The sequence below is a fragment of the Ictidomys tridecemlineatus genome, chromosome 2 (assembly GCF_052094955.1).
Source record: "Ictidomys tridecemlineatus isolate mIctTri1 chromosome 2, mIctTri1.hap1, whole genome shotgun sequence".
In the NCBI taxonomy this organism is placed as follows: Eukaryota; Metazoa; Chordata; class Mammalia; order Rodentia; family Sciuridae; genus Ictidomys; species Ictidomys tridecemlineatus.
Genome location: NC_135478.1, coordinates 144592778 through 144604882, shown reverse-complemented (window position 1 = coordinate 144604882; position 12105 = coordinate 144592778). Strand labels below are relative to the sequence as shown.

The 12105-nt window shown below is 56.8% G+C and overlaps 1 long non-coding RNA gene across 11 annotated transcripts in view; it reads right to left on the bottom strand.

Moving 5' to 3' along the window:
• LOC120891967 (uncharacterized) overlaps nucleotides 1-12105 on the bottom strand; it is an 18472-nt gene extending 6367 nt beyond the window's left edge. For 5 of the 11 annotated variants that reach the window (XR_013435069.1, XR_013435073.1, XR_013435077.1 and 2 more), the window contains exons 1-3: nucleotides 3272-3642; nucleotides 1665-3198; nucleotides 698-848 (exon numbers count right to left, since the gene is read on the bottom strand). This is a non-coding gene — a long non-coding RNA (uncharacterized LOC120891967). Of the gene's footprint in view, nucleotides 1-442; nucleotides 593-697; nucleotides 849-1664; nucleotides 3199-3271; nucleotides 3664-11915 lie in introns of those variants that run through there. The other 6 variants (XR_013435071.1, XR_013435070.1, XR_013435079.1 and 3 more) reach the window with 6 other exon arrangements.

Here is a 12105-nt window from a genome sequence, read left to right as displayed (position 1 = left end):
TGGAGGAGGTGAGATGACAGCGAGGGCCACTCTGGCCCTGCAGAGCCCCGGGGGTTCAGAAAGATCTGCTGGGTTGAGCCAGAACCTGAAGGGCAGTGAGAACAGGCATGTGGGGTGCAGCAGTGTGGGAGCCCATGAGACAGGGCGTGGGCGGAGGTGGGCAGGAGCAGTCAGGGGGGGTTCCTGGATGGGGGACTCGGGCTGGTGGGTGGGCCTTGGGACCCCAGAAAGCCAAGCTGCACAGGGGCCCCTCCCACCAGCAGCTGGGTAGGAAGCAGGAAAGTGCCTGTCCTCAGCCTGGGGAGCCCTGCTGGGAAGAAGGGTCTGGCAGGATGGTGGGCTGCAGAGCCAGGTTTCCTTCTGCCCAGGCCTGTCACCCTATTCCAGGGGACAAAGGTCTGACTAGGGAGGGTGTGGGGTCAATTTTATGGGCCAACTTTACCAGGCCAGAGCATGCCCAGATACTTGATTGACATGAGTTCTGGGTGCATCCATGCAGGATCTTCCTAGAAGAGGTCAGTTTGAAAATTGGTAAACTGGAAAACCAGATGGCCTTCCCTAATGTGGGGACATCATCCAGCCTGTCAAGGGTCTGCATAGAATGAAGAAGAAGGGATTGGGGCTTGCCATTCCTGACCATTGGGCTGGAACATCCATCTGCCCTTAGCATTCCTGATTCTCCGGCCTTTGAACGTACCCCCTCATGCCTCCAAGGGTCTCCATCTTGCAGACAGCAGTTGACTTCTCAGCCTCCATCATTCCATGAGCCAGAATCACACAATAAATCTCTTTTTGAGGGCTGGGCATGTAGCTCCATGGTAGAGCACATTTGTGGCATGAGTGACACCCTGGGTTGCATCCCAGTACCACACAAATAAAACGAAACAGAAAAACTCCTTTTAGAATAGATACGCTGTACCCTGCAGTCTGAGTCTCCCCATCCAGGAAGCCTTCCCTGACTGCTCCTGGACACATATTGTTTTTCTAGAGAATCCCACCTATCCCAGAGGGTGTCCATCAGGGCTCCCTGTTTCCACGTTTCCACTCTGCAGAAACAGGACATGTTCACGGCCCTTGGTGGCCCCCCAACTCCAGGAAGGCCAGAGCTCAGGTGAGAGGCAGGGTAGCCAGGAACAGCACACACCCCACACCTGGGAGCCACTGTGGCCAGGTCCCCACTGTTGGTCCCAGACACAGCTGCTCACACCAGTCATCCTGGGGACCGAGTGCCAGAAACGCCACATGGCTGTCCTGAAGAGCCAGACTCCTCTACAGTCTCACTTGCCGAGAGCTCACATCCACCTGGCACCAGCTTCCTCTTCCTCTTTTCTTCCAACCCACGTTTCTACCACCGTCAGGCATAGCCTGGGCCGTGACCCTGCCCGGGGACTGCAGGGGCCTGGGACCACAGGGTTCTCGTCCTGTGGCAAGCTCCTCCAACGTAGGAAGGACATTCAGAGTATGCTGGCCAGCCACAAGTGTGGCAGGTGTTCATTTAATATAGGGAACAAATGTGCCTCTCAAACCATTGCATCCTTACAGCCATGAGTACACAGAAGGGGAGTCAAATGTGGAGGCATTGAGAGAACAAATAGCAGGAAGACCAAATCTAGTAAGAGAATGTTTAAAAAAAAAAATAAATCCTGGAAGAAGGAATATCTTACCTGAGATTAGAACCATGAGTAGGAGTTGGCCAGCTGAAACCTGGGTAGAGGAAATGGCAGGCGCAAAGGCCCTGTGGTGGGGAGGAACTGAGCATCTGGGGGAACTCACTCATGACTAAAGTAATTAACAGTGGCTGGAGCTCAGGGAGAAAAGGGGAGAGGATCCTGGCACCATGGTGGGGTTGGGCAGTACCCAGATCCTTCAGAGCCAGGAAATCTGTGCTGAGGAGGTTTTACCTCCACAGCTATTGGAAGTAAGTGATATAATGAGGCTCCTCTTTAAAAAAAAGGAAACTTCTGGCTGGTATGTGAGGGCTGAATTTCAGGCAGAAGCCTCAGCCCTGAGACGTGGGCTGGGATGATGGGGATTGAAAAGGTAAGGATGGGTTCAAAGACGTCAACGGGTGCGGAATGGATATGTGAGCTGAAGAAGTTTCCAGAAGCTTTCTGGAATGAGTGGAGGTGGAAGGGAGCAAGTGTTAGGGGGCAGAGCAGGCGTCAGCTTGAGCACCCGCCACGGGAGGCCAAGGAGCAGCAGGAGCGCAGAGGAAGCCTGGGCCCCTCCCTCCTCCCTGGCTGCTCCTTCCTTGCTCCTTGGGGGCTCTTGCTCTTCTGTTGGCCTTGGGGGCCTTGGGATCCCTCCAGGCTCAGGCTGATCTTGTGTCTATCCCGCTCCTCACGGGGTGGTCTCTGGAGGCAGAACTAGATTTGTTGGATAAATACTGCGAGGGAAGGATGGGGGGTGGGGCCCCAAAGCAGGAGGGCGGCAAGGAGGGAGGGGCAGGGGCAGTCACAGACGGGGTGGGGTAGGGGGAGCGGGGCAGGGGGTGCCTGCTGCTGACCCCGCTCGGAGGAGTGCAGAGGCTGGAGAGGGTCCTGGCAGAATAAGCCGGGGGACATGCGGGACAATTGTCGGCAGGGATGGCCCAGCTCCCCCCCTCCCCCGCATGTGAGGGCAACTGCTCTCTGGGAAGGGGGACTTGGGAGTATTTTAGATGGGACTGGCCCAAAGACGGGGGCACAGAGATGTCCCTGTCTTTGCAAGAGAGCCCTGGTGGTCTGGGGTCTGAGGTGGAGGGGGCCAATGGCATGGGACCCAGGGCAGGGGTGTTCAGGGCAGGGTGGGTGGGGTGCTGAGGAACAGGCCACAGTCAGGGTCCTGCGAAGGGGGAAGGGCGGTCCCTCAGAGGAGGAGAGAAGGGACTGCAGGGACAGCCCGTGACAGGGTGTTGGTCTGGACGTTGCTGTCACCCAGGGGGAACGCAGGGCTGAGAGACAAGGAAGACTTGAGCCAGAGTCTCCTGCCCTTCAGAGAAGACTTCAGAGGGTCAGGGATGGCAAAGGGCGAGGCTGGGGCAGGGCGGGTGGCCAGGAGCAGGAACCTGGGGCCCGGAGCTGGGAGAACCTGGGACAGGCAGCAGAGGCCCCGGTATCCGTCCAGCCATCCTACCAGGGCTTCACCTGGCACTTCTGACGCAGCCAGAGGCCGGTCCCGGGTCCTTAGGAACAGCGCTGCCTTGGAGAGAGATGCAGGCTTTGGGAACGACAGGAAATGGCAGGCTCTGTTATTACCATGGTTTCTGTGACAGTCGGCCTGGCTCACTCACCAGGGTCCTCGCGCTGTGGACACTGCTTCTCCGGATGGCTCCTGACCCCTCTCTTCTCAGCAGCCTCAGCAGCACAGTGATGGATCAGCACCTCAGGCCGCTGCCTCATCTCTGTGATCCCAGACATCTGGGTCCCTGGGCTGGCCAGAGGTGGCCGGCGCTCCCCACTCGGTGACCCTGCCCCTCCCTCTCTTCCCTGTCCTTCCTCAGGGCCATTCTCTCCTGGAGGAGTCCCCTCCCAGACGGGGTGCGGTGCCTTTGAGGGGAACTCACAGGAGGGGTGGGGGGGTAACAGGTGGGTCAACACAGCCCAGGTGCACAGCCGCTTCCCGCAGACGGCCCTGGGAGCAGGTCAGGGCCCCAGGCTCCCTCCCCCCCTCCCTCCCCCACCCCCTCCCTCCGAGGCATTGCATAAGCCACGCGGCCCTGTGCTCATTCCCATGGTTACAGGACTGGGAAAGGCTGGCTCTGTGGCATCACCATGGCACCGCGTGGCCCATGGCTTTGGTGGGCGTGGCGCTGGCATGGAGGAACTCTGGGCTCTGTCTGGACAGATGGCTGCCAGGGAGGGCCCTCCTGGGGCTATCCAATGGCCTGGGGAGTCCAGAGAGGTCAGGCAAACAGCCCAGAGCAGCCTCTGGGGAGGCAGGAAGGCCCTGCCTCCTCCCCACTCCCCTCTCAGTGGCCCACCCCTCAGCCCAGAGGCCTCAGGCCACACCAGGGCCACTGCAGCAGACCCTTCCCCACCAGGTGAGGCCCTGGCCTGGCCCCCAGATGGAGCCCTGTGCCTGCCCTCAGCCCGAGTTCTTGAGAGCTCCCGACTCAGTCCTCACCCTAACCAAGGGCAGCGGGGGTCCTCCCTCAGGGCTGTGGACCCCGGCCCTGGCCTCCTTGGTCTTTTGGCCTCCGAGCCATCCCCACCAGGGCTGGGCCTAGGGCCTCCACAGAGTGGAGAGCAAGGTCAGCAGAACCCGTCCGGCTTTGGGGGACAAGTGTGGATGCAGAGAACAGGGACCTGCGTGACCCAGGCCGTCTGGACTGTGCCGAGATGTCAGAGGGCAGATGTCAGAGGGCAGCGGCGGGGGGGTTAGGGCAGCGGGGAAGTGCTCCCGGTGGAGGCCGTGGAAAGAGGAGGCCAGGGAGGAAGGCCTCCAGTACAAACGTGGGAGCCGGGCCGCACCCTGCTCCATGGAACCCCATCTCCCAACAGCGGATCATCTGTGAGTGTGGAAGTCTCTCCAGGCTTGGTTCTGCATTGCCGGGACAGGAGGGGACCGCTGGGGAGAGCAATCCCCCCCCTGACCCCCCCGCACCAGGGAGCGGGGCATGCAGGGCTGGTGGCAGCCTTGACCGCAGACCTCCCCACAGGCACACCAGAGACACACAGCAGCGTGCCCCAGACCCTGTCCCCCGCCCGCCCGCCGCCTCCTCCACTGCTCCTCAAGCTTCCTGTGGGGCCACCAGCCAGCTTCCCAGTTCTGTGAATGTCACCCAGGGAAAGCCACCCTCACCTCTCAGCAGACTCCGTCACCTTCCTCCCCTGTGCTCTGCCAGGCCACACTTGCCTTCCTGATGTCCCCTGAGCCCTGGCACTTAGGCCGATTTCAGTCTAACTGCCACTTGGGACACTCTCCCCCAACACTTCCCATGGCTGACCTCTTCGGCTCAGCCCTGACTCAGCACCAGTGTCGCCCTCCAGAGAGGCCTGTCTTGAGCGCCTAGTGACTTCATTTGACATCATTGTCATGGTGCCCAGCTTTCGTTTCTTCGTGGCACTTAGAAGTCACTGCAGTTGATTCTCGCCATCTGTGGTATGTACCGTCTATGGAGTCTCCAGGGACGCTGTTGCAAATATAGAATGACTGCTCCTAAGGGACACTTGGGGTGAGGTTCCTGTGAGCCACTGGTCACGGCATTTCTGTTAACTGGTAGTACATGGCCCTGATTTGCATGTGTCTGTTTATGGACACTTTATTTAATGCCTATCATTGACCCATTAGCATTAACCTCATGGCCAGCGGCCTTGTGGCGTGTTGAGCATAGGTTATCTAATGTGATGTGCCTTATGCAGGGAATGCCAGGCAGTACCTCATCCTTCATCTGGTGGTCACTTGGAATTGGAACATCACCAAAAATCACAAAAAAAGTGAAGAGGACGGTGCTGGCTGGACTGCTTGCTTACGGTATATAAACAAGGACAGGGACACTTATTTACAGTAGGAGAGCTGGAACAGGAACACAGAGTAGCCCTGCCCTTGCTTGACTGCAGCTGGGGATGTGTGTGTCAGGCCACTTAAATTTTTGGCTGCTTTGCAAACACTTAAGAATGACTGGGAAAGCACTGTGAGTACTGACTTTGGACAAAGACACTGAATTTGGAGAATTAACTTTGGGGTTACAGAGCGGGTGAAGTTGCAAATATGAAATCTATGAATTATGAGGATCAACTGCATGTTATTGATGTGCTTTCTTGTGCATGGTCATCCCTGTCTTAATTACTGCTGTAAATACAGCATTTGAACAGAGTCATGGACAAGATCCATGGTACTCATCTGTCTTAGCCTGTTTGAGGTGGCTATAACAAAACACCAGAGATTTAGTAATTTGTAAAGAAAAGAAGTTCTTTCTTTTCTTTTAAATATTTTTTAGTTGTCAAGAGGCCTATTTATTCATTTATTTGTATGTGGTACTAAGAATCAAACCCAGCACCTCAGACATGTTAGGCGAGCGCTCTGCCACTTAGCCACAACCCCTGCTTTTTTTTCTTTTCTTTCTTCTTCCTCTTCTTTTTTTTCTTCTTTTTTTTTTTAGCTCATAGTTCCAAAAGCATGACACAAGCAGGTTCTCAGCTCTGCTGAGGGCCCCTGGTGCTATCACAACATGGTGGATGGCGTCATGGTTAGGTGCACACGCGGGAGAGAGAGATCACACGGTGAGACAGAAGGCAAGAAAGAGATGAGACAGTAAAACTTGCCTTAAAACAACCCGTTCTTGAAAGGACCATTTCAGTCCAAGAATCCAGCATTAGTTCTTCCTGAGGACAGTCATGGCCCACTAGGTCCCATCTCATAAGGGCCCCATCACCTCCACACCGCCACACTGGGCACCGGCTTCCAGCACCTGACCTTCTGGGAGACACACAAACCACACTCATGCCAAACCAATGTCCAATAACTATTGACTGGTCAGCCTGTGCACGCACACTCACACATGCACACTCACACACGCACATGTATACACTCTCACACACACTCACACACACATGCACACACACACGCACACCCACATTCACATGCACACACACACTCACACACGCACACTCACACACACTCACACACATGCACACTCATGCACGCTCATACACACGCACACTCACACACGCACACACACTCACACATGCACACTCACACACACACATGCACACTCACACACACACACACTTCACACACAGTACTTAGGAATTCTCAAGGCAGAAAAGATGGGGAGTCTCTTGTTCTTGTGGCACACTTGGAGTGGAGGAGAGGAGGACATTGGCAGGAGAGTTGGTGGGTGAACGCTCTGTCCTGAAGCTCCCTATCCCTGCCCACTCTCCCCTCGCCATCAGACCTGTCACCCAGCACAGGAAGGTTTAGGGCTCTCCCTGGTAGGAATGGGCAGGGTCACAGGAGGAGCCCGGCCGAGGATCCCTGGGTTCCGGTCATGAGACAGGCGTGTGCGAGAGTGTGTGTCCCGAGGGTGCGGGCACGTGTGTGAGCACGTGCCCAGGCCCTGCCCCGTGAGGCCTGCTGCCTCCCCAGCAGCTGGAGCGCTCGCTGTACTGACAGGGCCTGTAATCACGGGAAATTACTGAGCCCAGAACTAAAATTAAGGCTGCTGCTGCCGCCACCAGACCTGTTTACTGAGCCAAGCGCCCGGAAGAGGCTTCAGGAGGAGGCTGTGCTGGGAGCAGGGACTTCTGGGGATGGTGGGGATGGGGACTGGGCAGGGAGGCTACAGAGAGAGGAGCAAACCCCTGGCCTATTTGGCAAGTCCCTTCCAAGTGCCGGGTGATTGGCAAGCTGCACGTCTCCTGACCCTCCCCACCGCCCTGGGAGATCAGCAGGCCCCCTCCTGCACCGTGGGAGAACCAGGCCTCCCAGCCCAGGAATGCAGCTGGGTGAAGGCAGGCTGTCCCCTGGGAAGGGGCAGGCTCTGGGCCCTGTGTACCCAAGTGGGAAGGGACCTGCAAGGGCTCTGATATCTGGTTCTCGGGGACCCACGCATCTCTCCAGGGAAGAAGCAGTGACTGAGCGTCCAGTTGATGGAACCCTGTGCCTTCCCAATCCTACGGACTGGCGCCTCCCCCGTGTTCAGAGGGGGGACCTGAGGGGGACCGCAGGACATGGCACCCAAGCCTGGGACTGGAATTCCCAAGTGAGGGCATTCCTGACATCCTGTGTCCCCACAAGGACCCATCTGTGACCTTGAGAATCAGTCTCCTCCTCCTGGTCCCCTACCAGTGAGGACTGGGTTCACGAAGGATGGACGGGGTCTGCCGAGGGGCCCCAGCTAAGGCCTAGTGAGGACAGTGGCAGTAGACACATGTCCACCCTGTGGCCACCCTACCACTCTCTGGGAGAACCTGGCTCACTGGCACGAGGGCTGTGGGGAGAGAAAGCTCAACCCTGAGACCCCATATGGCATTTGTTGGCCCAGGACCTGGTGGCCTGTGGCCAGAGGCAGGTGCTTCTGACTGAGGAATGAACATGATCAGAGTGACAGGCACTGTCCTAGGACACACACACACTCACACACACACACACACACACACACACACACATACTTACACACACTCATACTCACACACACACTCATACTCACACACACTAACTCACTCACACTCTCACACACTTCCACACACACACTCACACACACGCTCCTTAAAGACCCCTTTGAAGAATCACCATCATCCCCGTATTATAAGAAAGGTGACAGCGGCAGAGGGAGGCTGGATAATTTGCACGCGGCTGCAAAGCTGGGAGGCAGGGGTCCCAGGACACGGCAGCAAAGATTCTGCGCTGACCACCGAACCATCTGGCCTGTCTTGGGCCCCTAAGTCCTAGGTGCTGGGATTGTCCCAGGCCTCCCATGGAGCCAGGCCTGGTCCCCTCCCCACACCCCCAGCAAGGCTCCAGGTCACAGGAGCAAGACACTGCTTCCAATCACACCCACCCTCAGAATCCCCTGGGGGCCCCGAGGGAGGGGCTCCTTGGAGCAAGTGACCAGAGCCACAGGTCAGGGTGTAGGAAGAGAAGAAGAGGCCCAGGGAGGGGGTGGAGAGGGCCAGGCCCCGCCCCTGGTCTCAGCCTTCCTTCCTGGGGGGAGCGGGGGCTCAGAGGCAGACAGTGAGGGGGTGACCCAGGAGACACTTGGACCCAGATCTGAGCCCGGTTATGATCCCCACTTGACGCTGAGCAAGCAGGTGAAGCTCCCTGGGCCTCGGTTTACTCATCTGGGAAGTGGACAGATCAAGCTACTTCGCCAGTCTTCCTCATGGCCCAGACCACAAGGCCACGGTCACGCTGCACGTGCAGGTCCAGGTTTGGCTCTGCACTAGGGGTGGGAGGTCGCAGAGGAACTTCTGGGTTGGGCTTCATAGGACACTCTGGGCTGGCTGGGGGACAATGCAGGAACCAAAACAGGACATGAAAGGGAGGAGGCCGGTGGTAGGACTGATGCTCAAACTTTGTTTTCACCGCCCCCCCCCCCCAGTTTTTCCTCGAGACTCAGCACAAACAGAACTATGTATATAAAAATGAAACCCAGATTTCATGAAACAACACTTAGCCTCTTGCTCTATTTTCTATTCTCTTCTAATTTATTAAATATATTAAATTTTAATGAATTTTAATGAGTTTGGTTACAACTCAACCCAAAAGAGACGAATGAGCTGATATGGAGGGCCAGCCCTGGGTCTGGGGACCCGTGCGCTTGCACCTGGCCCGTCTCAGCCTAGTTCAGGTGGCGTGGGCTGGGGGAGTATGTCCACAGCACTGTGACTGTCTTCCCCAGGTCCCCCAAGGGCCACCCAGACACCCAACAAGCAGACCTGGTAGGTAGATGTCCAGTACTGGTGTCCACCCTGCTGAGAGGCTGCTTCAGGTCCTCTCAAAAAGGGGCCTTCTGCCCAGTGGAGCCACCCCCAGGGCTGTGGGGGGTGAGCTCCTACACTGGCCACTCGGGGTGGGGGGCAGAAACCAGATGGCTGCCCACCAGGCAGCCTGTGCAGCGTGAATCTGGGAAGGACACCCCCTCACTGCCTCTGAGCCCCCCCAGGAAGGCTGAGACCAGGTGTCGGGCCTGACCCTCTCCCCACCCTGTTCCCTGGGCCTCTTCCTTGAGGCTCTGGTCACTTGCTCCAAGGAGCCCCTCCCTCGGGGGCTGGGGGGGTTCTGCGGGTCTGATTGGAAGCAGTGTCTTGCTCCTGTGACCTGGGGGCTGGCTGGGGGTGTGGGGAGGGGACCAGACTTCAGGGAGCCAGGCTGGGCTCCCTTGGGGTGCTTGAGCAATCCCTGGGCCTGCACACCGCACCCCCAGACCGTCCCTTCTCCCTTCCCCTCTTCCCCACTCCATCCACAGTGGGCGGCCGAGGGCAGAGGGAGGACTCATTCCTGGCACAGGTTGGAGAACCACCACAGGAAACCACACACTCCTTCACAGAGCTTCTCGGAAGCCAGCAAGGCCGCCCGTGGGGCCCGGCTCCCTCCCTCCCTCCCAAACCTGGCCCAAGATGTCACCTCCAAAGCCAGGATCAGCCCTCAAGCATGACAGGTCTCCCACTTCCAGCCTGACCCTTCTCAGAAGCTTGGGGTTCCAGAGTCAGTGCTGAGAACCTGGAGTTAATTAGACCTGGGTTCAGGCCAAGGTTGGAGTCACAGAAAAACATGGTAGCCAGTCTCTGATCCACCCCCCCCCCACACACACACACAAGGAAAAACCACCGTGATTCAGAATAAATCCTGTTATGTGCCTAGCCTTCTACAAGCCACTCCTTTGACTCAAAGGGAAGTTCCAAGAGCCTTACAGCGGCCTACATAAGCCTGGGAGGGCCCACTAGTGCCGTCTCTCTGGATTGGCTATGATTTTCCTTGGCTCCAGCCAGGCTGGGTTCCTTGCTGTTCCTGCCTCAGGGCCTTTGCACTAGTCATTCATCAGATACCCACATGGCTAGGCAACCTTCAACCCAGCTACAGCCTCTGACATATCTTAAGCCACTCGCTCACTTTGTGATGTTCTCCTGGTCACCTACAATTGAAATGTAACATCAACGGACTCATCTCGCTTCATCATTGGCCGTTCTTCCTTGGCATGCAAGCTCCTTGCCGGTCTTCAACAGGGTAGGCATTAGAGAATGTGGACCTACTGGTCATAGACACAGGGCAAGGTGTGTGGGTAAGCAAAAGTAACCACAGTGTTTTTTGGCACCATGAGGAACACACAGATAACCTGGACAGAGGCAGACCTCAAACAGATCTGCCAGCTTCCCTTCAGTCCGCAGCAGAGTCGGTCAATCAGACACGGGAGGGGCTCGCTTTCTGGGTTGAAAAATGGCCACGGGTAACAGAAGGGGTTTGAGTTTTACAGTTTGTCATGAGGGTGGTTTAATTATTAGAAATGGGAGCAGGCCACCATGTTGGTTTGGACAGTCAAGAAAGAAGTTGTAAAAAGCCTGACTGACGCTCATCGTCACTGGAAAAACCCCAGAACTTGGAGTTGGTCGCTCATCTTCTTTCTCTGGGATTCAGGGACTCCTACAGCCTCACTCTTTGCTTTTCTCTTTCTCCTCCTCCTCCTCCTCCTCCTCCTCCTCCTCCTCCTCCTCCGTCCTTCCCTCCTCCTCCTCCTCCTCCTCCTCCTCCTCCCTCCTCCTCCTCCTCCTCCTCCCTCCTCCTCCTCCTCCCTCCTCCTCCTCCTCCTCCTCCTCCTCCTCCTCCTTCCTCCTTCCTCCTCCTCCTCCTCCTCCTCCTCCTCCCTCCTCCTCCCCCCTCCTCCTCCTCCTCTTCCTCCTCCTCCTCTTCTAGGACTCAGCCCCAGGGGGAAAGGGACAAAGTCCGGGGCCCAGGTGTCAGCCATCTGCCTCCCCCACTTCAGGACCCACTGTGGTTGGGAAGGAATGAATGTTTGCTTTCATTTTTTCCCCTTGGAGCCCATTGTTACTGGGAAAGGATTCACTGGGAGAGGATTAATGGTGGCCTTCCTCCTCCTCCAGGTCAGACAGTTTGGGGCAGAGTGTCACTTCTCTGTCCTGTTGGTTGTGATTTTCCTTATTCTTCCATGTGAACTTTCTGGGCAATAGTTTCCTATTGGAATCAGAATATACTGGGTTGCGGTGAGTTAATGAGTTAGGACATCTTGCACATCGTGAATGCTCCGTAAGTCATTATGACTGGGAGTTTTTTACAATATTAGAAGAAGAAGAGGAGGAGGAGGAGGAGGGAGGAGGAGGAGGAGGAGGAGGAGGAGGAGGAGGAGGAGAAGAAGAAAATGCTTTTGGAAATGAATTAAAAGCAAATAAAAATAGGCACAAAGGGGTCCAGAATTCTGGTTCCTCCCATGACTTCCCCGAAGTTTCTGTATCAAATTCTCTGCCACCGCAGTCACCTACCGACATCTGTCTTCCGTGCTCTGGCTTTGCTCTGCGCCTCTCTCTGGGTGGGATCCAGCTCTGATTCAGGGCCTGTCTCCTTCCTGACCTGCGCTGACGGCAGCCCGGGCGCCTGGCCCTGCCGGAGGGGAAGCTGCACAGGGAGACTGGAGGCAGAAAGAGCCCATTTGCTCTCTGGGAGCTCACGGCC